At 48.3% G+C, this 27,592-nt stretch overlaps 1 long non-coding RNA gene across 2 annotated transcripts in view; it reads right to left on the bottom strand.

The window, feature by feature from the left end:
* The window catches only part of LOC119564435, a 43,829-nt gene extending 16,772 nt beyond the window's left edge, over positions 1 to 27,057 (bottom strand). The window contains exons 1-3 of one of the 2 annotated variants that reach the window (XR_005223306.2): positions 26,548 to 27,057; positions 23,864 to 23,947; positions 21,248 to 21,376 (exon numbers count right to left, since the gene is read on the bottom strand). This is a non-coding gene — a long non-coding RNA (uncharacterized LOC119564435). Of the gene's footprint in view, positions 1 to 21,247; positions 21,377 to 23,863; positions 26,404 to 26,547 lie in introns of those variants that run through there. The other variant, XR_005223305.2, reaches the window with a different exon arrangement.
* Between the last annotated feature and the right edge of the window lie 535 nt (positions 27,058 to 27,592).

Genomic DNA, 27,592 nt, shown 5'->3' with positions numbered 1-27,592 from the left:
TTCCTTTTCTGCTTTTCCACTGTTACTGCGTTTTTGGCACTCTGCTCTGATGGTGAAAACAGACTCGTCAGTTTCACAGGTTGCATCAGGGAGCTTCATTACCATCTCCCTGGCACCACACCAAATATGGGGACCAGTCTTCATGGTTGGGCTCTGTTAACTCCCTTGTCTAATCCCTTTCCCTGTGATTATGGAAAACTGCAGATCACTGGCCCCCTCTGTGTAGTAACTGCTATTGTTGTCTATAAAGGTGTGTCTAGGCTGGGAGATGGGTAGCTGCAAAGTTCAAAGGTCATCTTGGAGGGCTCCCGGGGAGCAGAGTTGCATGCTGCACCTAGAAGTAGGCTGTGGATTATGTGCCATTAGGTAAAGTATAAAAATCAAGGAACTTTGTTGCATACATGCTGTCCTTGGGTCAATATAGAGAGGCTCCCAAACCCTGCCTCTAGCTTCATAACTCGGAAGACTAGCAAGGTTTGCAAGCAGGACTTGGCTAAAGTGGTTTTGGTTGGTTGGTTGTTGGTTATTTTTTGGTAGAAACTTCAGAAAAAGAGTTGGGCTGTTTTCTAAGTTTCCTGCAAAAATGTTTTAGAAAAGCAGAAAATGGGTTGATGTTGGTTGGTTGGTTTGTTGGGTATTTTTGAGGGGAAAGGGTGGTTTGTTTGTTTGTTTGTTTCTGGCATTTGCTTGGTTGAAAAACAAGTGGAAATGTTGTTTAGATTGACAAGCCATGTTTCATTTAAAAAACAAGCCCAACCCCAGACTGTTTGTTGAAAAGGTTTAGACCCATTCCTGCTTTTGAATAAACCGGGGACTGCTTTGTTTTCAGCACAAATCCAGGTGGCATTAGTTGGTATTCATTTTGGGGTCTTGCCTTTGTTCAAAGCAAATGGTACACCTGGCAGAACTGAAGGGCTGTTGCCTTGGAGTGAACTGAAAGCATCAAATATGAGACGGCTGTGGTGTGAATTATGTAGCTGCTGATGGACGTAGTTAATGATCTATTTCTTATACCCTGTCACCATGGTTTTGGGATGGGTGTAAGTAAGGGAGGAAGACTGTTTTTTTGTGAGTAAGGCACTAGACTGACACTTACACTCAGGTCAACATTTTCAAAAATAGCTTCTGATTTTTGGTGTCTAAGATGCTTATACCATGGGATGGCCTTTCTGGGGTGCTGAGCCTTGTTATGGGTGCTGAGCCCCCCTGAAAATCAGGCCCCACAGCCCCGATCCTGGGCATTAGACCCCTCAATACCATTGAGGATCTGGGCCAAGGTGTCCTGGGTTGGGCACCCAGAATCAGAGGCCACTTTTGGAAACAGTGGCCAGAAAGTTTGTGACGCAGTTTCCCTGTTTGTACTGTGGGGCTCACCCTCCTCCCGCACCTCACCGGGAGCCCCCAAGGCTTAACTCATTAATGTCTGTGATCGTGAAACGAAATACGCTGCGTTAAACACACTACAAGCTGTGCTTAGCCTTACCCAGAACTGCCCCGCTGCACCTTCCCTGCCCTCTGCTGAAGAGTTGCCCCTCAGAAGGGATTCTTAATGGGTCCCATTGTGTATCTGCATCGGTGCCATAGTCCGAACAAAACTAGATCAATGTAATGGTCTGTGTGCTGCAAACTTTGGACAGGGTCAGCTAGAGCATCCAGGAAAGGATGGGCCATTTCTAGTCCCAATGGGGACTAACCCCAGCAAACCTTTTCTCCAAATTAACAGCAAGAAGCCGAGAGCAAACCAGACAAGCGGAGGGGAACTAAGACAGACAGAGGGAGGCAGAAACGGAACCCGCTGCCCTTTAATTATAATTCAAGGCAGTTATTTTTCCTCTGCTGCATTGGGGACTAATTCCTTCCCAAAGTCTCCCAGTAAATATTTTCCCAGTGCTATCAAATTTGCTACACAAAGGAGAGCCAGGGCTGCGGCTTATCTCAGTGAGTATTATTCCCCTATCTTCCACTGTGTAAACCTACTCGCCTGCCGATAAGAGGCCTCACACAAAAGATCAAAGAAAGCAAGACTCTTATGGGGGGGGTGGGTCTTTTTTTTTTTTTTTTTGTGTTAATATAAATTTGCAGTCACAGAAAGAGCCGCTTTTCATCCCAATCACCCAGATTAAAATAATTACCCCAGGCCAGTTTCATTAGCAAAATCTCTATCAGCTGGCATGCTGGGGAACCCCAAGTTACAGGCATGGCTTAGAGGGACCCTGCTTCACAGCACCTTAATTGTCTCAGCCATCTTTGTCCTCCCTTGATGGGGAGGGATGGCTCAAGAACTGGAAGGGAGGGGCTTAGCAGGCTAAGTAAGAGCGGGGCAGTACACAGTTTCTCTTGTACTCCTGGTTCAAATTCCAGTGTAACCTGCACGAAGGATGGATTCAGGAAGATATTTAATCATGGGAGATTTTCTATTGCAGTCAATGGGAGTTAGGTGCCTGAATACCCTTTGAGGATCTATGCCCATGTGCTTAAAAACTAGGTGGGTGGTTAAATGACTTAGGATCCAAGACAGTATGGGTCTATGTCCCCCTCTAGTGGCTGATCCAGATACGAGTCTACTATTGTTACCTGTGAAAGGAGTTATTCTTTTAGCTCAGGTAGTGGAGGCTCATGCTGAAGATCATAGGTTCAAAGCCTCCAGCCACCCAGGGATGGGCACTGATGGGGAAATATGGTCCCGCTCTGCCCCAGGAGTTGTCTCTTAGCTGCAGGCTCTGCTGGCATGAGAGGCTATGAATGGAGATACCCTGCAGATAGTTCTATGCAGGAAAACAAACAGCTCCCTGGCGCCACGTAATGCTGCAGGCTTTGTCTGTGTGCCCAGGTGAGGGCAAGGAGAGGGATGGAGCAATAACACATCCACCAAGCTGCTGGCATTGATTTTCCTCCCTCTCTTCCTGCTGGGTCCACTCACCAAATGCTGGTGCCAAGACTGGAGTCACGAGACACAGGGAGAGGGAGCGATACAGGGGAAGGAACTACGTGCAGGAAAGGACGAGGGAATTGATCTTCGTCTCCTGTGCGCTAGTGCTAGGGGGCCTGCTTCCAGACTCCAAGGGACGGAGTCTGCTGGCTCGCATGCCACTTTTCTCCTGGCAAACCTCCCCTGACTTCAGTGCAGATGCTTTTGATTTACACAAGGAGAATCATGCACCAGGTGTAATATTGTGGCATCCACACATATGCCAGACCCTCAACTGGTGTAAAGCCGTGTAGCTGACCTGGCTGGGGGTGTGGGTTAAAGCTCATGTGCCAGCTGGACTTGGGCTGGTAACCTGCCCGCTATCCAGTGTGGGTGCAGGCTCAGTCACTTGAGTGCTGACAGTCCTCCAGTGTCTTCCCAGTTCCCACAGTTCACCCCAGAAGGACAGAGAGGGTCACTCGCAAAGAATCCTAGAAAAGCTCAACTTATTGCAACACACAGAACCATGGGATGTGCCCCCAGAAGTCCTAGCGATACACAAGGGGGAGACAGCACCGGTGCGGACGCAGTTACTCCAGAGGGGCTTTGCAGTGTGGCTGCTCACACCCAGGCTAAGCGAACCCGGGGACCGATCACCCAAGTTAACTCAAGCACTGAAGACGGACCCTCAGTAAGTTCTTCACCCCCACTCCTGCTCCTATATGCTGTGGCAAATTGCCGGCACTACCTTGATGGGTCTCGCACTTTCTCTTCTTGCGGAGGGTTCAGGGCACCATTTCTTGCCCTTGAACTGGGGTATTAACTGCCCCACTAGTGTCCTAGAAGAGGGGAGTGGAGAGGGAGGGACCCGGGCCCGCCCTCTACTCCAGGTCCCAGCCCAGGGCCCTAAGGATAGCGGTAAACCGTTTGAACTAGTGGTTCCTTCCGCTGAGCTACTTCCCTCTCCTGCCCTTCAGCTTGTGGGGCTTCCTGCCCTCCCTCTGCACAAACCAGATGTCCCTTTACCTAGGGTCTTGGTCGTCTTAGTGCCCCACAGCACTTCTCCAGACTCTCCTCTGCTTCCCTCCAAACTGCTCTCTGCTCCAGCACCAATCCACTCTGCTTCAACTCCTTCCCTTGTCTGATTGAAGCAGGAGGGTTTTATCAGGTGACTGGCTTCAGGTGCTTTAATTAATCTACAGCAAACTTTCTTCCCTCTACAGGGAATAAGGCTCCCTTCAAACCCTCTCCTGCTGCCCTCTGGCCATGCTGTATCACAACACACAATTCACCTACTCATGCATATAAAACGAATCACACACAGACAAACAAACAAACAGCAAACAAAACTCCTACCGCCGAATTCTCATCCACACTCAGTCCCTTTGACGCCAGTACAGATGGGACTTAAAGTGAGCGTAGTTGACATCCAGCTTAAGGCCTTTTTTTTTTTTTAAACACTTCATTTTTTTAAATGGGAATCAGGCCTCTCAAAACTAATCACATGCTTTCTCTTCTCCGTGCTGCGAAAAAAGATAGAGTGATTGTCATTGTTCTTTCTAGTTAGAAATTGTGGGTTCAGATCTGACGCTGGTGCCGTGCCCAGACAGGGACATACATAGAAAGATAGTTCTGAATTCACACCCTAGTTACGAATTCACATCCTCATACCGTGGGAAGTAATGCTAGAATTCATATTCCCAGTGTCCGAGTGCACTTGCAGTGCTCCCCCCGGCACAGGTTCCTATGCTAAAATCCCCTCACCCCCTCACACCTACAAATAGGCCAGACCCCCAATCCTTCTACCTCTAGCTCCCCCATCTTCCCCCAGCAATGTCGGCCAGAATCTCCGTTGGTACAAACAGTTCCAAAGAGAGATGCTGATTTGCAGCCAGATCTCAAGAAGATCTTTCCATCCTAGCCATGGCCTGTCTGCACAGATGGCAAAACCTAAATGTTATGATAAGGTATTTCTCCCAAATTTCCATCTTAATAGAATTTTGTGCCTGTAATTACCCTACAAGCTTGAAAAAGTGCCGGAATCCCAATTAGGAATCTGACAACATAATTAGCCCTAATTAGAAAGATTTGTCAAATGTGAACAATTTTTCTCAGCTCCTTTCCCCCCACCCCCAGTGAAAAATCTGAATTATTTCCCCCAAACCCCGCCCCCCCCCCCCCCCCCCCGGAACTTCTTTCTTCAGAAACAGGGAGCTGCATTCCCCCAGCTGCACCATATACCAGAGCTACATTCTTTCAGGTCCTCATGAAAGCCAAACCCCACAGCAGGTGTTAAGCCATTTTTATATTTCCTGGGAAACTGTGCTTAAAAAAGAGACAGTGAGAAAGAGACTTTCAAAACCGCTGCCTTGGGGTTTTGACTTTGCTTAGGTATCAAGGACAGGAGCTGCAGAACCAGGGGCGGGTTGAGGAAATGGAATCCACTTACGGAAAGGTTATTGGAGCAGGGGTTTTAAGCAGTCAGACGTGGAAGAGGCAAAAACGAGTCTGAAACTGGTCTGCTCCATATTGGGGAGATTGGTATGTATTCTACCAGCCAGGATCCATTTGGGGCACTAAAGGGTAACCGATCAGCTAGAAAAATACCATTGCTATGACATGTTAGGCACATATCTGGGGATCAGCAGCAGGGTGGCTGTAAATTCAGCGAGTGATGCAGCTTTTCTGTATCACATAACATTTACGCAGTAGCGGGCATCCAGTCTGAAAAAATCATAAAATCCCAAAAAGGGCCATAACTCATAGAAACATCGTTTAATTTTGACCAAAATTGGCAGAAAGCTTCTAAACACAATTGATAATGCACCTATGTACTCAAAATAGTGCTGGTTTGGAAACTTTGGGAACTATTTCGCCCCAGGTGATATATTTTAAGCGTTTTCCTGTACTTTTTGCAATTGGTTAAAGCAAAAATCTGTCGTCACACGGCATCTTGCCATTATTTATAGTATGAACTGCTTTGAGAGAAGTTTTGCTCTCTGCTATTTTTAGAAAGTTATGCAGATAAAAAGACCCTTACCCACCTAATTATAAAACATTTTTGATGTTTTCCGCTTGATGAGAGATTTAAGTCTAAAGCACTCATGGTACAACTGTAATTATCTTCTTACTACCTCTGAATACAATGACAATACGTGTAAACTACTTCTATAACAGCAGTGACTCTTAGTAGAATGTCTTGTATGAATATATCATGTGAACAACAAAATATAACTATAAAAGGAGTACTTGTGGCACCTTAGAGACTAACCAGTTTATTTGAGCATGAGCTTTCGTGAGCTACAGCTCACTTCATCGGATGCATAGCTATAACTATGCATAACTATGTACTTTTATGTAACCCCTACCTATAATTATGAGCTACTGAATGTCTAATGCAACACCACTTTGAGCTATATTTACTCACAAAAATAGTCAGTAATTTGCAGATCGTTGAAACGTTTCCAGTCCCCCTCAGAATCCGTCTGACGTATTCAACATGCGCTTGCTACACTCGTCACTGTCACAGTTGCGTGCATGGAAGCCCTTCCTTGCGTATTTATATCTCCTTCTTGCACAGGTGCTCTCACTGCTACACTGCAGAAACGGGAGGATGGCTGCAGGAGCAGGTGCCAGCACCGTCACTGTAGGAACAAGATGTCCTGTGCTAGCTATCACGCATCCCTAGTTGACGGAGGACACTTGAAGAAACTGAACTGTTGCATGATTCCATCTGTATGACTGATAATTTGCACCTTTCAGGTGCTGCCTGACGGAGGCTATTCTTGGTGGCAGTTTCTCATTCATTTTGTTCTTAGCAAACAACTCGTAGTGCACGTTATTCAGAGATGCTTGCTGCTTAGGTACTAGTGATCCATAGGCTGCTGACTCTGAAAAAGCTGCAGTGGGCTTGGACGGCAGTTACCCACCTTCAAATTTTGCTAGCGATATGGAGCGAGGATTACTTGCTTCAGCTGTTGCTTGTTAATTCTCTAATTTGGTCAGTTCTGTCCATTCCATGAATTCAAAGTAATGGTCCTAATTTATAAAGCTATCAATGGGGCAGAGACACAGCTACCTCCTAGCCTGTCAGATCATCTCTGAAGGGTGACCACGCCTGAGAGTTTCTGCTCTTTGCCCTCAAAGCTGTTCAGACTGTATGTAATGGGAGCAGGCTTATAAATGACAATATGCAGTTAGGTTATTGACACAGCACAGCTGATATGTTGTGCTTTTTCTTGGCACGGGATGAAATAACTTTTCTTTTGCACAAAGCTAGAGCAGAGTTCACCTCGTATGTATCCAACTTGCCTTCCCCTGAGCTGACCAACACACAGCTCCAAAACCCAATAAGCCCAGCATTAGTTGACTTTTACTTTGGGTCTGCAACGTGGTGCTGCTCTGAGCAAGACCTGGAATGCAAACTGGTGTCAGAGAAGCACAAAGCCTGGACTTGGGTATCATTGGTGGTGCAATTTGGGGTCATGGACAGAGGACTCCTGAGATACAGCTCCCTTCTCCTCCCAGCAAATGACCTGTGCTTAATTTTAAAGTGCTCTAAAATGCGAATGCAGAACCAGATTGGCTTGAGAATTGGTATGCTAGATGCAGACCCAGAATACTGTCCGAGTATGGTTTTGGGGTCAGTTGGTGAATAGAGCCTCCCCTTCCCCTTGACCGTGAGAGCTCCAGCAGCATTTTAGTTAGAGATACAGAGAGCACTGAGGCAGCAGGCATGCAGTGCTGAGCGGGGGAATTAACTGAGTGAGTGAGCTCAGTTCATGCCACAGACACACAACCCAGCATTCAAGGCAGCCAAGAGTGGACACACACAGTCTACAGTATAGGCACACAGAGCCAGATCCACAAAGGGCAGGTGGAGCCTAAATCCTAGGTTTCGGCACCGTTGTGATCAACAAAACCCCTGCGCGGCTGCCGCCTGACCCTGGATGCACCTCAATTCACTTGGTGCTTGGTTTTTGCTCTAAAAGTTCCCTCCGTGTGTATGTGTCTGCCTCTGAGCACATACCCTGCTGCCATACTCTGGGCACCAGCTGCCCATATCATGCCTGAGCCCCAGCCCAATTCTCAAACCAGGGGCCAACAGATATCGCCCTGCCTGTTGTCCCTGCAGGACTGGAGCTGGGAGGCACGCTCAGCATCTGCCGAACTCCACACAAGCCGGGAGACAGCCTCCCTCGTAGCAGTTAGGTTGAGGTGCGCACCCAGGATAGGGGAGAACCTGAGGCAGTTTCCTCCCTCTACCCAATGCACAGAGGGGATTGGGAACAGGGATCTGCTGCCTCCCAGATGAGCGGGGAACGAGCTTTCCCTCATAACCTTTAGCCCCAGTGGTTAGGGGCCTCACGTGGGCTGTAGTACATGATGGTTTAATCCCTACAGACACAAACATCCTATAAGAAGGGAGATGAATAGGGATCTGCCGTCTCTCAAGTGAGTGCCCTGAGCTAAGGATATTTTGATGTGGGGCTGCTCATCATCTCTTGTTGAAACAGTTCCACTTTAATTAACTCTTAACTGGGCCACAGACGGCCTGAGAATAACGCTATCGTCCAGTGGTTTGGGTACTCTGGGGGAGTGTCTGATTCAAAGCCCCTGCTGCTTGATGAAAAGGAATTTGTACAGCAGCCACCTACCTCTCAAGTGGTGGTCCCAATGGCTGAGCTATAAGGTATTTTGACATGGGCCTCCCATTTGGTCTTTCCTCTTGAAGCTGTTCCACTTTAATTAACCATTAACTGAGCCAAAGCTAGGTGCAGCTATGAGAAGCCTTCTAGCTTAAGGGATGGGGGTTTCCCTAGGATGTTGAAGACCCTGGTTCAACTCTTCCCTCTGCCTAGGCTGGGACAGGCCTTTGAAGTGGGAGCTCCTTTCCTCTTGCCGCTGTTCCACTTTAATTAACTATGAATTGGGCCAAACCAAGGCTTAACACCAAGGAGCTCTCTGTAGCACAGAGGTTAGCGTTGGTTCCTGGGATGCCACTGTTCCTAGTTCAGTTCCTCCCTCTGCCTGGGGAGGGACAGGCCTTTGAGGTGGGACTGCCCTCAACCTTTCCTCTTGGAGCTGCTTCCACTTTAATGAACTATGAATTTCTCCAAAGCAAGCTCTTCTAAAGAGATGCCTTCTCTGGTGTAGAGGTTTAGGCACTCCCCTGGGATGCTGAGGGCCCTGGTTCAATCCCTGCCATGGGAAAGGGGTTTGCAACCTGTATTGGCTGCCCCTGGGGCCTTTTACTTAAATATTTGTTGCGGGGCACGGCCTTAAAAAAGCAAGTCACTCTTTTGTCCCCCGCGGCTAGGCTACCCGCCCAGGCTGTGGGAGACCCCAGGCCCAACCCCTCCTCTGCAAGGGGTTGTGCCAAGGCTCTCCCACCTCCCAGGAGACCACCCGCCTCCTGCTTACACCTCCCAGCCCCACCCCGCACCTGGCCCCCCAGCCACCACCCCTCCCGCCTCCCAGGCCCACCCCCCACCCCCCACCCCTCCTGCCCTTGCCCCCACCCACCACTCTTGTGAAGTGAGCGATCTCTGTTCAAACCCCCTTCTGTTTCCAGAAAGACAAGGGCCTTCCGCAAGCGAAAGGGGACCTAAACAGGAACCTCCCACTTCTCTCCTGGGAGGTGGGACAGCCTTCTCCAAATCCTTTTAAATAGTCAGAAGAAGGATTTGAACCAGAATCCTTCACCTCCTAAGCAAGCAACTTAACCACTGGACTATAGAGTGACCCTAGACCCTGGCCCGGCCCAGTTCATAGTTAATTAAAATGGAGACAGCTCCAAGAGGAAAGATGGTCACGGCTCAAACCCCTTCTCTGCAGGAAGCAGGATCAGGATTTGAACCAGGGTCTCTAACACCACAGGCACCCAAACCACCAGGCTATAGCAGGCTTCTTACAAGGCACCTTTGACTTGCATCATTTAAAATTAATTAAAGTGGAACGGCTTCAAGAGGGGAGGCGGTTGCTGCCCAAACCCCTTCCCAATCCAAGGGAGGGTCTGAGCCAGCACCCACGGCACGTACCCTAACCACCAGGCTGCACAAGGGCTGCTGCGCTCGAGCCTTGCTTTGGCCCAAGTAGTAGTTCATCCAAGTGGAACAGCAGCAAGACTTAAAATAGACCGCTTCAAACAGCAGGGTGGGAAGCTTAGAACCAGCTTCTCCAGCACCAGAGGCAAGGGCCCTGGCCACCAGGCTATACAGGGCTGCTTACAGCTTGCCTTTCATTTGGACCATTTCATAGTTCGTTAAAGGGGAACTGCGCCAAGAAGAAAGCCACTTGCCACTCCTAGCCCGGCTCAACGGGAGGCCAAGCGAGTCAAACCAGCATCACCAGCACCCCACACGAGGCTTGTAACCACCAGCCTACAAAGGACTTTGTCTGGGCTGCTCGTCTTTTGGACCAATTAATAGTTGATTAAAGTGGAACAGCATCAGGCAGAAAGAAAAGCACAAATCCTCTCTTTTGACCCTGCTGAGGGTCCTAACCACCAGGCTACGGCGGGGCTACGGACAGAGCCGCTCTGCTTTGGCCCAATTAATAGCTTTTTAAAGTGGAACAGCAGCAAGAGGAAAAAGCCCTCTTCAAATGCCTGCTCCTCTACAGGCGGAGAAAAGAATTGAACCAGGTTCTTCACCAGCCCAGACCAAACCCTAACCTGGGCGCGACACAGGGCTTCCTACTTTCACTTGCTGCTCTGCCCCAATTAATAGTTCATTAAAGTGGAACAGCTTTAAGAGAAAAGGCTAGTGGTACCCCACAGCAGAATAACTTAGACACCAGCAGTCAGGACACTCACTATGGGCATAGCAGCTCACTGCTCAAATCCCTTTTCATTAAGCGGAAGCGGGGAGTGAGCCAGACTCCCCAGCCGCCTGGGGGAGTCCCCAGAACAATGGGCTACACTGGGAATCTTGCAACCTCTCTGGCCCAATTAGTGGCCCTAACTCAGGCTTAGGGGGTCCTGCTGTCGTCCCAATGCTATAGCAACACTGATCTCACCACACCTTGGTCCTTTTGTCAGTCTAGGCCACAGGGGAGCTGAAACTGGGACTACTTGGGCCCTATAACAGCAAACAGCACCGTGACTGTAAGGAAGCTGAGAATGGGCGTGACTCAGGCATATAGCCCTGAGCCCAAAGCGGAGGGGTTCCTCAATTCATACCACCGGCGCAGTGCTAAAATCTGGAGAGCATGCATACTTTGTGAGTGCCACAAGCATTTAGCTCAGGGTGACACCATCAGGGCAGGCCCCTCGCCTCACCCCCAAGACTAGGCTGGGGAGTTGAGAACAATCAGTCTCAATGCATGCCCTAGCCACAGAGCCCCGAGACTGGGGGGGTGAGTGCCCAAATAGGCGTGTGAGAGACATTCTGGAGCTCCCCTTCTACCACACTCCTGCCGCTGGGAGAGGGGGTGGGGGGAGATGAATGCTAAACCCCTTCGCTGCCCACTTTTCAGCTACCTCTTTTTCCCCCGTGTGACTAGGATGACCAGATGTCCCGATTTTGGGGGCTTTTTTCTTATATAGGCGCCTCTTACTCCCTCCCCCTGATATTTTACACTTGCTATCTGGTCACCCTACATGCGACTGAGCAGGGAGTGCTCAGCTTCCTGACGGTGTTCCACTTTAATTAATTACCAGCTGGGCCAGGAAAAGGCTGGGAAGAGTTGAACCAGGGTCTTCAACATCCTAGGGAAACCCCCATCCCCTGAGCTCGAGGGCTTCTCACAGCTGTACCTTGCTTTGGCCAAATTTCAACAAGGGATGAAGAGCCGCCCGCATCAGAATACCCCTTACCTCAGGGATTCGGGCGCTCACTTGGCAGATAACAGGTCCCTATTCAAATCCATCCCCCTAATTCTCGAGGGACACTAAGCACCTCACTCAGGCTTTGGGGGTCTCACTCTTGTTCCAATGATTTTCTAGGCGTCTAAAAGTTAGGGTTGGCAATGCTGTGTATTGTGTCTGGGCCACAAGGCAGAGACAGAAGGGAGCTGAGCCCAGGTAGACTTGGCCCATATGACAGGCAAACAGCACTGTGACTGTAAGGGTGCTGAGAATGGGCCCACCGTGGACATATGAACTCAGACCAGAGAAGAGGGATTTCTGGAAGTGGGCATGTTCAGTTCATACCACAGCCACCTCACTGAGACCCAGACAGCTGAGAAGGGACATGCTTTGTGAATGCCAGAAGCACTCAGATCAGGATGGAGAGTGCAGAATAGACACCATCAGTGCAGGCTCCTGCCTCACACCCAAGACCAGAGTGGGGAATTGAGAACAAGCAGACTCAGTGCATGCCATAGCCCCTGAGCCTGGGGCATTGGGGTGCCCAAATGGGTATGTGAGAGGCATTCTGGCACGCCCCTTCCCCCACACTCCTGCTGCTAGGGATGGGCAGACATTGGAAAAAGAGCTCTAAATTCTTTCTCCACACACTTCTCTGGGTGCTCAGCTGCTATCTTCAGACATCTCTTTTTCCAACGTCACTGAAACCTGAAGTAGAGCCACACACACTGAGAGCATGTTTGGCAGCCTCAGACACACGTCCATTCCCAGCTCCATAGCCACTCTGTGCATGGGGACGAATTTCTTCTTTGGGCCAACACCAGTTTTGAAACGGAATTCACGCACCCCACGAATAGAGCAATATCTTAGCCACCCAGATGCCATATCTGAGTCAAAGCACCCTGGTTACTCTGGGTATTTGCTTTGCAGTGCATGAGCAACTTGCGAGATCATGGGTGAATCTGCTTCCTTGTGAACTGCCTCGAGTCACGGTATTGCAGAATGGTGGCCAGGCACTACTTGCACTGCTCATTTGCTGCAGTGAAACCCACCGGCAAGGTGCACTTCACAACCCGGTGACGCTGTCTGCTCACACTTCACAATCCAGACGTTGAGGAGAAAGTTTGCAACGTTAAATTTAGCCTTTGAAGTTGATACCATCTTCATGTGTTGCTTTGGCAATGGTGTTAACACCGTAGGGTTCCAAACTTCCTGCATTTGGACATTGTGCCTGCGGGCTCTCTCACCGGATTTGAATGATGCCTCATTTGCGTGATTGTGACCAAGAGCCGCCTTTTAGTCAAGTTTTAGTCCAACGACAATGTTCAGCAGCTGACCAGACAGCTCCCCAAAAATTTTTCACATGGCAGTACCAGTGGACACCACCTCCAGAAGCATCATGAGGTCAATAACAGCTAATGTTGACCATAAGAATGGCCATACGGGTCAGACCGAGGATCCATCTAGAACACACTGCTTCTGACAGTGGCTAATTCAGATGTTTCAGAGAGAATGAACAGAACAAGGGAATTATCAAATGATCACTCCATCCCCTGTCATCCAGTTCCAACTTCCAGCAGTCAGAGGCGAGGGACAGCCACAGCATGAGGCTGCATCTCTGACCATCCTGGCTAATAGCCATTGTTGGACCTATCCTCCATGAACTTATCTAGTTCTCTTTTGAACCCAGTTATAGTTTTGGCCTTCTATTGGGTTATGTATAAGACCTCAACAGCTGAGCAGCTGGATGAAGCAGGATCACCTCTCAATGGCTGCGAAGACAGATGAAGGCTTCAACAGAGGAGAAACCTCTAGTTGTCTCGGACCTCCTTGCCACCAGACTACAGGTGCCTCTTCCACCAAGATTTGTGTGGCTGCTGGTGCGCAGTGACTCTCCCCACATTAAACTACTCATGCACAGGCTTCTTTCTCAGGAAGAACTTTCTCTCCAACCCCACCCATAAAAGTCCTGCGGCGATGGGCGAGTAGCGATGGGGACAGTGATCACAAGGAGTCCCTAGTCACAGACCCATACACAGGCGGTGACAGCAAGAGGGTCATCATTTGCCCCTGAACTGGGATAGGGGGGCATTTTTAGCAGCAGCGGTCACGACTGAGAAGGGCTTTTTAGGAACCCCTCTGCTCACCCCATACAGGGAAGGGGATAACCTTGTCCAGAGGGTCACTCCCAATGCGGTCGAAAAACAAAAATGTTTCTTGCAACTTGGAATGTCGGTACCCTGCTAGATGACTCAAGAAGTGAAAGACCCAAATGCTGAACAACAATTGCCACCTGAGAACTCTCAAGGTACAACATTGACATCGCTGCTCTCAGCGAAACAAGACGTGCAGATGAAGGCCACTTGAGGGAAGAGGGTGGTGGCTACACTTTCTTCTGGAAAGGAAAACCAGCAAGCGACAGGCAAATACACAGTGTTAGCTTTGCACTCAAGACCCTTCTAGTCAACCACCTGACTGAGCGCCCCATCAGCATCAACAAGCGCCTTATGATCCTCCTCATACAATTGGTCAATAAGTAATTTGCCACCATCATCAGTGCATATGCACCAACACTTGATGCTGAAGAAGAACAGAAAGAATCCTTCTACACGGACCTTGATAAAATTGTGTCATCCATTCTAAAAACAGATAAAATAATCGTCTTAGGGGACTTTAACGCATGAGTTGGCAGAGATTCTAATGTATGGAGTAGCACCATTGGGAAGGAAAGAGTGGGCAAAACCAATTCCAATGGCATCCTTCTACTCAGCAAATGAACAGAGCACGACTTTGTGATCACAAACACAATCTTCAGACAAAGCAACAAGTACAACAAAACAACTTGGCAACACCCCCCATTCAAAACAGTGGTACCTCCTAGACTATGTCATTGTAAGAACACAGGATCGAAGAGATGTCCAACTCACCCATGTCATGAGAGGAGCCAACAATTGCTGGAGCTTCGCCTGGTGAGGTCAGTCATGTCCATCAGAATTGCATCAAAACGCAGAAAGCAACCCAAATCACACAGACAGCAATACAGCATGCAAAGATCTCAATCCTCAGTGCACCAAGAGAACTTTCAAGTACTCCTCAGTGAAAAGCTAGCCATATGCACACCTGGAAACAACAGCACAAGTGTCGAAGAAGACTGGGAAGCCCTAAAACAGATTATCCATGAGGCTTGTGAGGAATCCATCAGCCTTGCTACTCGCTGCCATCAGGACTGGTTTAACGACAACAACAGTGAGATCAGAGGAGAAAAGCTTTCTGTGACTGGCAAAACCATCCATCACCCAGTCAGAAGCAGAGCTCTTTCCATCAGCTCAAAGCTGAGCTTCAAAGGAGGATCTGAGAAATCAAAAACAAATCATGGAAGGACAAAGTAAAAGAAATCCAAACGTTCGCTGAGAGACATGATATGCGGAGCTTTTTTTGTGAGGAGAAAAAGACCCTGAACGGACCAAGCTCATGTGGCCTCACACTGCTGAGATCCGAAGATGGTAGTGCCCTTCTTAAAGGTAACGAATCCATCAAAGAGCGCTGGAAGGAACACAACAAAAAGCTTCTAAATCGAGAACCGACTGTGACTGACGACACCATCGACTCCATCCCTCAGCACCCAATCTGGGAAACTCTTGCCAACCCACCAACACCTGAGGAGGCCTGCAAAGCAATTAAGCACGTGAAGAACAATAAAGCTCCAGGTCCTAATGGCGAACCAGCTGAAGTCCTGAAAGTGGGGGGAGAAACGCTGACTAACGAGCTTCATTTGCTGCTTCTAAAAATCTGGTACATCGAAGAAATCCCTGCTGACTTACATAACGCTAACACCGTCACCAATTTCAAAAAGGGAGATGGGGACAACTGTGGCAACTATCGAGGCATTGTCCTCCTCTCCATTGCTAGAATCTTACTGAATCGCATGCTCCGTCTTGCAGAGGAAGTACTTCCAGAGTCCCAGTGTGGTTTCACACCATCACGAGGCACCACTGACATGATTTTTGCAGCCAGGCAGATCCAGGAAAAATATCAAGAACAACATCAGGAGCTGAATATGGCCTTTATCGATCTGACCAAAGCCTTCGACTCTGTCAACCATGAGGCTCTGTGGAAAATCATGTCAAAGTTTGGCTGCCCAAGCAAATTTATCACCATTGTAAGACTCCTCCACGACCAGATGACTGCCTCCACCCTGTGCAGTGGCTCTGCCTCTGAGCCCTTTGTCATCTGAACCGGTGTAAAACAAGGCTGTGTACTGGCACCCACCCTTTTCTCCATTTTCTTAGCAGCTATGGAAACGCTAACCCGAGACCGTCTACCCCAGGGCATCGGCATCCAATATCAGACTGACAGCAACCTCTTCAACCTTTCTCGTCTCCGTGCCAGAACTAAAGTAATATCGGAAACAATAACCAAACTCTAGTACACGGATGATTGTGCTGTAGCTGCACACTTAAAGGTGAATCTACAAACAGCCTTTGGCTGCTTCTCTGAAGCTTACAAAAGCCTAGGACTAACTCTGAACATCGGCAAAACAAAAGATCTCCACTAGCCAGCTCCTGGTCAATCATCAGACCCAGCAAGGAAGATCTACATTGACAGAGAAGAACTGGAAAATGTAGAATACTCTGCCTATCTTGGCAGTCGTCTCCCACAGAGGGCAGACACAGACGTCGAGATTCAGCACAGAATTCGCTGTGCCAGCCTTGCCTTTGGCAGACTGTCTCGCCAAGACTTCAACAATCACAACATCAGAACGCATACTAGACTTTTAGTTTAGTTGATAAGGTGGTGGTAACCCCCACTCTTCTCTTTGGACGTGAGACTTGGGTGAGCTATAAAACCAGGAATGCCATAACCAGCACTTTCTTTGGAAGATCCTCAACATAAAGTGGGAGGGTCACCGCACTGATGTCAGTGTCCTCACAGAGGCCAACATCTTCAGTGTTGAGGGCCTGATTATCCAGCACCAGCTGAGGTGGAGCGGGCACTGTGTGTGCATGCCTGATGTACGCCCACCAAGACAACTGCTGTACGCCCAACTCACCAAAGGAGAAAGGAAAGGGGAGGCCAAAAGACACCCTCAAGATAAACATCAAGAGATGTGGCATCAACACCACACACTGGGAGACAGCAGCCCAGGATAGGGGTAACTGGCGAAGACTTGTCAGAGCGGGAACGTCCACCTTTGAGGAAAATCGCCTTGCCCTGGTCGCAGAATAACACCAGAAAAGAAAGGACAGATAACTGTCACGCAGCAATCATGGCCCAACCCTGTCTTCCAACACCACCTGTAATGTCTGCCAACGAGCCTGTGGCTCAAGGATCGGACTCCTCAGTCACCAAAGGACCCATGAAAAATAAAACCAGTGAAAGAGATCATCCTCGACCAATCGCCGACGCCTTTTGGCCATCACAACATCCCCTGGCAAGCAGTTCCACTGGTTGACTGCATTGTGTGAAGAAAATACTTCCTTTTGTTTGTTTTAAACCTGCTGCCTATTAATTTCATTGGGTGACTCCTGGTTCTTGTGTTATGTGAAGGGGTAAATAATCCTTATTTCACTTTTTTGACTACTGCTGCAGATGGAGCAGCTGTTTCCAGGAAAACTATACACAGTGACTCCAAGATCTCTTTCTTGAGTGGCAACAGGTAATTTACACCCCATCATTTTATATGGATCGTTGGGATTATGTTTTCCAATGTGCATTACTTTGCATATATCAACATTGAATTTCATCTACCATTTTGTTGCCCAGTCCCCCTCTTTTGTGAGATCCCTTTGTAACATTTCACAGTCAGCTTTGGACTTAACTATCTTGAGTAATTTTGTATCGTCTGCAAACTTTGCCACCTCACTGCTTACCCCTTTTTCCAGATCATTTATGAATATGTTGAATAGCACTGATCCCAGTGCAAATCCTTGGGGGAACCCCTTATTTACTTCTTTCCACTGTGAAAAGTGACCATTGATTCCTATCTGTGAGAGGACCTTCCCTCTTATCCCATGACTGCTTACTTTGCCTAAGAGCCTGTGGTGAGGGACCTTGTCAAAGGCTTTCTGAAAGTCCAAGTACATTATATCCACTGAATCACTGTTGTCCATATGTTTGCAACCCCCTCAAAGAATTCTAATACACTGGTGAGGCATGATTTTCCTTTACAAAACCCATGTTGGCTCTCCCCCAACGTACTGAATTCACCTACGTGTCTGATAATTCTGTTCTTTACTACAGTTGCAACCAGTTTGCCTGGTACTGAAGTTGGGCTTCCTGGCCTTTAATTGCCAGGATCAGCTCTGGAGCCTTTTTTCAAAATCAGCATTACATTAGCTATCTGCCAGTCATCTGGTACAGAGGCTGATTTAAGCAGTAGGTTACATACTACAGTTAGTAGTGTTGCGATTTCATATTTGAATTCCTTCACAACTCTTGGGTGAATGCCATCTGATCCTGGGCACTTCTTACTCTTTAATTTATCATTTTGTTCCAAAACCTCTTCTACTGACACTTCAACCTGGGACAGTTCCTCGATTTGACCTAAAAAGAATGGCTCAGGGGTGGGAGTCTCCCTCACATCCTCGGCAGTGAAAACCGATGCAAAGAATTCATTTAGTTTCTCCGCGACTGTTTTTTCTTCCTTGAGTGCTCCTTTAGCACCTCGATCGTCCACTGGCCCCACTGATTGTTTGGCAGGCTTCCTGCTTCTGATGCACTTAAAAAAAAATTCCCATTTGTTTCTGTCCTTTGCTAGTTGCTCTTCAAATTCTTTTTCAGCCTGCCTAATTATACTTCACACTTGACTTGCCAGAGTCTGTGTTCCTTTCTATTTTCCTCAGTAGGATTTGACTTCCAATCTTTACAAAGTGTCTTTTTGTCTCTGACTGTGTCTTTTGGCTCCTGGGGCTCTTGTAGCTCAACCATTGACAGATTTTTCTCCAGCCAAGACAGTGTGTTGCTCTTTTGGGTCTTTCTTAGAGATCCATCCAAGTTGAAGAGGGAAAATGGGACAGGTGCCAGCTCAAACTTCATCAGACCCTGGATATCAACAAGTCTGGTCAATAACTGTCAGCTTGCTGGATATCTGGCGGACAGTAATTATTGCTTGTGTTGTCTGTGTCTTCTTTTGTTCGACTGGTTTGTTGAGATTACCAAATGATTTCAAATTGTGCCTTTTTATGGGGTAAAAGAGGTCTAGCTCCCCCCTTTGTAACCTACTGGTTACAAACTGCTTTATTTCTCGTGTGCCAATCTCTCCGATCATGCGCAAACTTTCTGCCGTTTCAGGTGGGGGCATAGTAGATGTTGCTGTCGGTTGTATGGGTTTGTTCCAGGGTCAGTGTTCAAAGGATTTGTCATTCTTACAGTCATGGCTTTTATAATATCTTGGACAGCAGTTTCAGCGGCAGCCATGCGATTTGTGGTAGCTTCTTGGTGGAGCTGAAGGCTGCATTCCACACATTTGTTTGTCATAGCAGCTACCGCTGCTGTCAAATGTGCAGTCAGATAATACTGGGTCAGAGCCTTATCCTTTGTGCAAAGATCCTGATGCGTCCCAGTCCTTGCTGAGAGATTGCTTGATGGCCACGTCGTGCCATACACCAGAGAGCTTCTCCCGCCGGTGTAACTTACATTGCTCATGGGGTGGCTTTTCCACCAGAGTAAGCGGTAGTGTGTACAAGCCCTAAAACACCAGCACAATTCAGCATAGGCACGTGTCAATACATGTGCACAATCTAACACACCAGCACAGGGCTATAAGCTAACCTAGCAGCATGTGGGCACAATTCAGCATAAGCACTTAGGCACACATCAGTACACAAACACACAGGCATCGGGACACATCAAAACAAGGTAACAGCTGTTTAGCACAGACACACACCTCCACAATCTTAACATACCAACACAGGGGCAAACCCCAACGTGTGGGCCTATACACCCACAAAAAGCCAACATGTGTGCATATCATGCCAACACATGCAAAATCCACCCCGTATATGTACACACCAACACATGAGCAAAACGCCACCACTGAGAAACGCAGGCGCAAAACCAACAAAAGGGCAAAAAAAACCCCTCACAATGCACAGACATATGCACACAGTGGCACACAATGCTCTACCCCAGCGGTTTTCAACCTCTTTTCATTTGCAGACCCGAAACAATTTCGAATGCAGGTGCAGACCCCTGTGGAAATCTTAGACACAGTCTGCAGGGAGTGCACGGACCACAGGTTGAAAACCAAACTGTTCTAGGGTAACGACAACCCTGCGCGGACCCCTTAGACATAGTCTGGGGACCCCAGGTGGAAAACCACTGCTCTATCAAACAGCACATGCAGAGATGTACAGATCAACTTATGGTGTCATGGTGTACTGATGAAAATATTAAGAGCCAGATCCTCAGCTGGGGTAAATTGGCATAGCTTTGTGGACTCTGATGGAGCTCTGCTGATTTCCGCCAGCTGAGAATCTGGCACCAGCCGTGCAGCGTATGCTGGTATAAATGCACCCAGGCAACATCAGTCGCATGATTCAGGTGTAACATTCCTATGCAGCAACAAACTCAGAGGATCACTTCATACTGTCTGTGTACTTACGCAGGGCTCTCCGACCTTGCATTAGCTCTAACACCGTACAGGCCAGTGTACACAGGATGATTAAAAAGCACACCCATGTGAGTGCCACATGCAACTACACATATTGTGCGAAAGAGTGCAGCTAGCACACGCATATCTTGATGTGAGCACCCCTCCCCCATGCAAACACACACCCCAGCACGCACATCTGGCTGTAAGCACGCTCCTGCTCTTGCAATGCTGAGAAGCAAACACGCAAGCTACAATGCCCCATGTGGCTTAGACCTCAGAGACTTACCATTTAAGAAAACGCATTAATGCACCGGCAGCAGAAAGAGGATTCAGGGTCAACAGTTTGGCTGAAAGAGGGAGAGAGGGCAGCTGGGTGAGAGGGAGCAAGAAAGAAGGGGATGAGGAAGAGAGGGAAATCAACACTGAAATAAAGGGAAGAAGCAGGATGAAAAGAGAGGCTGGAAGGAAGAGAAAGGCATATTTAAGATGGAAGGAGTGGACATGTCAAAAATAGAAGGAGAAACAGTGTAAAGAGAGAGGGAGAGAATTATGCTCTGACTATAGTGGAGGTGGGGTTGCACTGGTGTAAATATAACCAGTGCAAACCCACCCGTGTTGCTGGAATCCCCATCACTGGAGGATTTTAAGAACATGGACAAACATCTGTCAGGGATGGCCTAGGTTTACTTAATCCTGCCTTGGCATGGGAAGCTGGACTAGATGATGCCTTGAGGTCCCTTCCAGCCCTCCATTGCTAGGATTCTCTGACAATCCTGGTGCATGACAGGACTTTCCACGCTGGCCCAAGCCTCATTTGCCACTGCTACAGTGTGTCTACATTAGGGGTTTGCATTACTGTAGCGACATCAGTGCAAGTTCCCCTTCTCTGGACAAGCCCCAGAACACAATGTGCACCGGATAAAAGGGTTCAACCAACCTGAATCACGGCTGAAAAACTGCAACTCCTGTGTTTTTTCACACCTGGAAACTCGGCGGGATGCCCACGCTGGGCTAACGCCTCCAAACGAGACTGAATGCAGATGTGTAACATGAGCCAGCTGGGAGTCTGCAACGGAACGGGAATAAAAAACGAATCAGAAAAACGAGGCAGGGTGAGGCAGCCGTGTCACTCGAAAATGACTTGGCTGAGTTGCATCGAACTTTTTTGGAAAAACTCCCCTTCCGTGACTAAGCACTAGACAGTTGAAAGCAAAAGGGTATTTTTCGAGGGGAAGGTCAGAAGCAGAATCAATAGCAGGGCCTGGTACACTGTAAATACAGGGCTTGTGCGTTTGTGACTCCCTGCTAGCAGAGTTGCAATGAGCTGCACAAAAGGCGCTGCTTTTACTCCACGCGATCATGAGCCCAGTTCCCCAGCTGGTGGAGCTACAACAGATAACAAACCACTGCCCCAGCTATGGACATGGCCTGGCAATTTAAAGGGAGTAATCATCAAACTGGGTAAACATCTCCTGGGGTGTGCGGGGAAAGCTGAATATTCCAGCCTGGCATAGAGGGGGTTAAGGCAGGAGTGATAGGGCGCATCACTGGCTTCTTGCGGGAGTATTAAATTGCCTGCCATGGGGCACAGCTATGCAGCCCAGCACAGAAAGGGTTAGCACTCAGGGAAGGTCTGTATGGCTATGGCACAGTGCCATTTAACAGCTCGTCATGGGGAGCGAAAACTGCCCAGCATTAGATGGGCAAGAACAGTCAACAGCCTGGGATGCATGGGGTTAATCAGCCATGTCCTGGAAGAGCTCGAGAGCAGAGACTGGCACAGACGGGGTTGAGCCGCTGGGCACAAGAAGGGTTGAATGATCTGGTGCCCACTAGTTCATTTGTAAGCTTTCCAGACCGGGGATTCCTTTGCTTTGCTGAATACGAATAATTAATCATCATGAATGAACACTTTGCGCTTAGATCCAGAACACCTTTCACCCTAGGGTCTCATTAAACATCACCCATTCCTGCCCCTGCCTATCTTTTGATGGGGGGGTTACCCTTTGCGACCCCCTCCCAAAAGCCTCCACACCTGGAGCCCACACATCCACATCCCATGAGCAGCCACTCTCTCCTGGGGCAGCTGGCCTTTCTGAAGGGGGATTTACCAGCTTTGTTGTTCCCATCTCCTCTCTATTCAAGAAGCTCTTTAGTTAAAAGAGACAAGGGGAGGCGGGGGGGCTGGTTTTCCTAATTAACAATTAGCGCAGAGTGTGCTGCTAATTATGTGGTTCCATGTAATTAAGAAGCTAATTAGTGCGGTGTCAATTAAGATTTAATTAGTACCCTTGTCAAAAAAAACTTGAAAGAGCAGTTTATATGCAAGTACTTCAATATTTCAGTGGTCGTGATCTCTCCGGCAATCTGCTTGCCAGCCCCAGTCTAAGCACGCAAAGAGCTCTTTGCAGATTATTGATATTGTCCTCTAAAACACTGCTGCTTATGTCTCTGTAATAGACACTTTCACTGATTCCGCGGGAAGTTCTTTTGGAGATGGCTGATCTCTGGGGGCTTCCCTTGACGGCGGTTTTTCCCCACGGCAGGTGGAATTAGCAGGCTGATTTTGACACTCTCATCAGCCCAGTAAGATCTCGGCTTGTTGAATTTAGATCCAGGGGAGGTGAGGGTGACCAGACACTGCCTGGCCAAGATGACACATTGGCTACTCGGCAAGGGCAGTACTTAATTGGCATAACCCAGAGCACAGCTGCCCAGGGATGCTAGCACCCAGCCAAAGGATGTCATGGGCAATTTAGTAACACGGAAAGGGAGGAAAGAGGGTTGTCCAAACTTTACCCAGAAAAGGGCCATGTTGGCAACTTGCCAGGAGAACAAGTGGGTTCCACATAAATCAGCATAAAGTAGATCATAGCTGCCCGGAGATGTTAGCACCCAAGAGAAGTAAGTCACAGGTCCGGCACATGCAAGAGAGGATTTCCATGCATCGATGGAGCTTCCTTGGTCTTATAAGTGCCAGGTGATGGTCCAACTTGATCTGAGCAGTACCCAGGGTCTATTGTGAACTGTTCTGTCTTGGTCTAATTGCAGCCCTCAGTCCTGGAGCACTGCAGGCTACAACTCTGCACACCCTTGCAGAATTGCATGGGGGAGGTCTGTGAGCCACGGTCAGGCTATCAGTCAATCTCAGGTACTTATCTGACCCTCATCAGCACAGTATCTGAGCATCTCAGTCTTTTCATTGTATTTAACCTCACAATCCCTGTGTGGTAGGGCAGTGCTACTATCCCCGTTGTACAGATGGGAAACTGAGGCAAAGAGATGTGAAATCAGTGGGAGTGAGGCACCTAAAAGCCTTTGAGGATCTGGGCCTAAGGGAGTTGCCCGAGGTCATGCAGACAGTCTGTGGTGTATCTGGAAATTAAACCCAGGCCTCTTCAATCTTAACCTAGTGCCCGTTACTGGACCACTCAGTCTGCTATGGGGGGTGTTAGTGGTTTTCCCTACAGGCACTCTTGAATGATTTTCTGAGCTATTGCACACTGGACGCCACATTTCAGCACTGGGTGGGGCATAAAACCACGGTACTCACTCGTAAGACGGGGAACGCTGGCTTCCGTCTCCAAAGCGCAGGGATGTACAGGGAAGAGAGCGTAACGGGTGCCTAAAGGGAACACTGCAACAAAGAGACATGTTCTTGGGAAAAAGAGGCGAAGGTCTGAGCAAAATTTCTGTGTCACAGGATTCCCTTGCCCCCAGATGCACAAAATTCATGGTACAATAGCATAAGACACAGAGCCAAGGAAAACTGCCCCAGGCCACTCTGAGCTGGGCCTTTGCAGAAGGCACTGCATTAGGCCTGAACTGGTCTGTGCTGCGATCATCAAGGAGCGCACCCAAAGAAGGTGCAGGAGTCAGTGAATAGGACTTCCTTCCATCTTTAACCTCAGAGCCAGTCCTGGGGATGGTCTCACGGTGAAGGCCCTAGACTGGGACTCGGGAGATCTGAATCCTGGCTCTGTCACACCTTGTGTAACCCCTGGGTTACCATGTGTCATCTGTCCCCCCTCCTGTGCCACGGAGGATGGGAGCCGCTTATAGCTCCCAGCTCCAGGGCCTGGCTCGGCAGCACAGGCTGGGAAGACTCACACTTGCCCGTCTCTGGCACGTTGGCCCCGATGGCAGCTGTCACACACAGGCATGCGATCGCTCTGTAACTCCGTTTCCCGTTTGTAAAACGGGGATAATAGTACTTCCCATCTCTCCCCCTTTATGGGCCTGTTTGGTTTGTAAGCTCTTCAGGGCAGGGGCTGTCTCGCACTCTGTGTTTGTGCCGGGCCCAGCACAATGGGGCCCTCAAGCTCTTACGTGCAGCATCTAAATAATAAGGAAGTTGAAAGCCACCACAAAATCCACTAAGAGATGCAGGGAGAGAAAGATAAGGGCACCCAAACATGGCAGGATGAGCGAATGTTAACTTGAGGGGTAAAGAGGAATAACAAGGCCTCTTACAAACTTATCCGGGGGGGCGGGCGTCACACTGGAGAGAATGTAGGTCCATTCATTAACAATAAGGAGGAAATTAATGGGCCCAATTCTGCTCTGTTTTGCACCCTGTAGAGTCATGTGCAAATGGGTGTAAACACGACAGACCAAATCTTCAAAGGCTAGAGCAAAGGCTAGCCGCCGCTCCATTTGTTAGACTTTTACAGAGGTGCTGGAACTAGGGGTGCTGCTGCGCCCCCTGGCTTGAAGTGGTTTCCATCACATGCAGGGTTTACAGTTTGTTTCAATGGCTCTCAGCCCCCCCACTATAAAACCTGTTCCTGCACCCGTTTGAATACCTGATTTTTTATTGCATTTGTGGCCCATTTCTCGACTTCGATGCACAATTTGCATGCATGATTTATCCCTGTCGCATAAGATGGTAAATTTGCACACTAGGATCTGTAAATCTGTGTTTTTATCTCACTGATGGACTGGTGATGCCCCACCCCTTATCTACCCACGAGGGCTTAACTGACAACTTTCTAGGAGCTTTGAGGAAAATGTAGTTCTCAGAAAGTCTGGAAGGTTCCACGAGATTCCGAAAAGGTCCAGAACATTCTAGGAGGTTCATGAAAAATGACCCCACATACGGAATACCTGAAACATGTCACTTCAAATGTTCTCTTTTCCCTATTGTCGCTAACAGAAAAAAAAAAACAGCCCACCGAGCCCAGCGCCCGCCCCCCCTCCAAGCCTGGCACCCCAAGCGGTCACCTGGGTGGCCTGCCCCTAAATCTGGCCCTTCTCAAAGGTATTTAGGTTCCTAAAGAGCAGGCTACGTGGCCATGACTCAGCATTGCCCTGCAGGCCCAAATCACAATGCCTCTGCTCAGCCCACCATGCGAGGTGGATTTACGCAGACTGTGGACTTTTTACATTCCTCTCATAAGAGGCACTCCAGGGGAAACCTCTAAGCCAAGCAGGAATGGTCTATTGAGGCTACCTTCAGCTGGGGCTTCCCTAACCTGCACTGGCTCCTGATGCCTTCATTCTGTACCTGCTCTGGACAGGACTAGACCCCAACACAATGCTGCCAACTCTAATGCTTTTATAGCGAGTCTCAGAATATTTGGTAGTTTGGTTAAAGCCCCAGCTCCTGGAGTCAGTTGAGAATCTCAGCTTTTGTTAAAAGGGGAAAAGATAAGTTTCTAGCCCTCACCACAGCAGAGAAGAGCTTGAAAACAGCACCCCAGTGCAGCTCAAAGGCTCAGAAAACAGAAGGCAAAGGAAAAGAACCCAACATTCTTTTTTTTTTTTAATTTCATGATTCTGGGGGAGCCCGGCTCATGGGTTTTGAATGCTTGGCATTGGCAATACTGTGAGACTGAGAGAAAACGTCCTAACAGTGAGATGCACCAGGCCAGGGCTTCATAGGCACGGGAATGGGTGGGAGCTGCTCAGGAAATCTAAAATCAGGCTGCACAAACCCTAAGGGAGCAATCTTGGATTGACATGGACGAGGTGGGACCTGATGGCTCTTTTTCCATGTCTGTGCTGGTTTCTATCATGCCTGCTTTGTGGTATTGTACTCCCTGGGACCCTGGCAGGGTAATGCAAAAAACAAACAAACAAAAAAAACACTGGCACCCCCCCGACCCCCGACAAGGCAAGCCAGCCACAACCCCAACTCCCAACCACAAGGCAACTCTGCAACCCCCTCCTTCAACAGCCACTTATAGTATCTAGAGAGATAACATACAGATAAGATTGATAACATCATTTTCTTACCTTGGGCGTGTTCTCCAAGCGGCTTCGTTTGTGTCCGTCTTCACTGAGATTATTTCCCCCCCAGACTGCATTGAATCTATATTTTAACTATATATATGAATGTGAGCATTTTGGAACTTTATATATTAAAAAAAGCCATTGAGTCTATTTCTTGAATTTGTATTTGCCATTTGATTTTGTCATTTCTAGCAATTTCTAATTTTTAACGGCAGACAGGAATAGCTGAGGTTGCATCTAATGCAAAGCTCACATTTGCCCACTTCAATACTGAGGCCATTCCTCCAGTCATTCCAAAGGTTTGGTGGGGGGGCAGACAGCTGCTGTGTTTTCAACGGTTTTGATCTGTTATCGCTTAAAACTGCGGAAGTGGGAACACTGCAGTATCTTTATCTTGGACACCGAAACTTTTAACATTAGATATCCCGGTGGATTGTGCTAATAATGCAAATCTTTAGACTCACATAAAACAAAAAACAGCCGATTAAATTATTTTTCTGGCAACTGGCAAATCCATAAAAAAAAAACCCAGCCAGGTTGGTCAAATACTAGTGTAAATGGTGGATTCTCTGTAACTTGAAGTCTTTAAATCAAGATTTGAGGACTTCAGTAACTCAGCCAGAGGTTAGGGGTCTATTACAGGATGGGTGGATGAGGTTCTGTGGCTTGCAACGTGCAGGAGGTCAGGCTAGATGATCACAATGGTCCCTTCTGACCTTAAAGCCTGTGAGTCTCACTATATATCACTTGACTTTGTGTAAATACAATTCTGTGTAATACACTCCACACAGCAAAGGGATTGCAAATCCCTCCCATGCTGGACGCTCTTCTGTGCCAAACTCCTGACTGCCTGGAGAGCCAACTAAAACTGAGTCAATTCCTGTGTGTTCTAGCTACTTGGGCCTGACCTGTTAATTAATTATGTGTTTTGCAGTAGTGCTTCGGAGCCACAGCCGTGGACCTATCGTGCTGGGTGCTGTACAAGCACGGAACAAAGAGAAAGCCCCTGCCCTAAAAGGGTTTGCAGTCCACACTAGCGCTTCCCCAG

This window comes from Chelonia mydas, chromosome 21 (assembly GCF_015237465.2).
Source record: "Chelonia mydas isolate rCheMyd1 chromosome 21, rCheMyd1.pri.v2, whole genome shotgun sequence".
NCBI lineage: Eukaryota > Metazoa > Chordata > Testudines > Cheloniidae > Chelonia > Chelonia mydas.
This window is presented reverse-complemented; position numbering and strand designations above follow the sequence as displayed.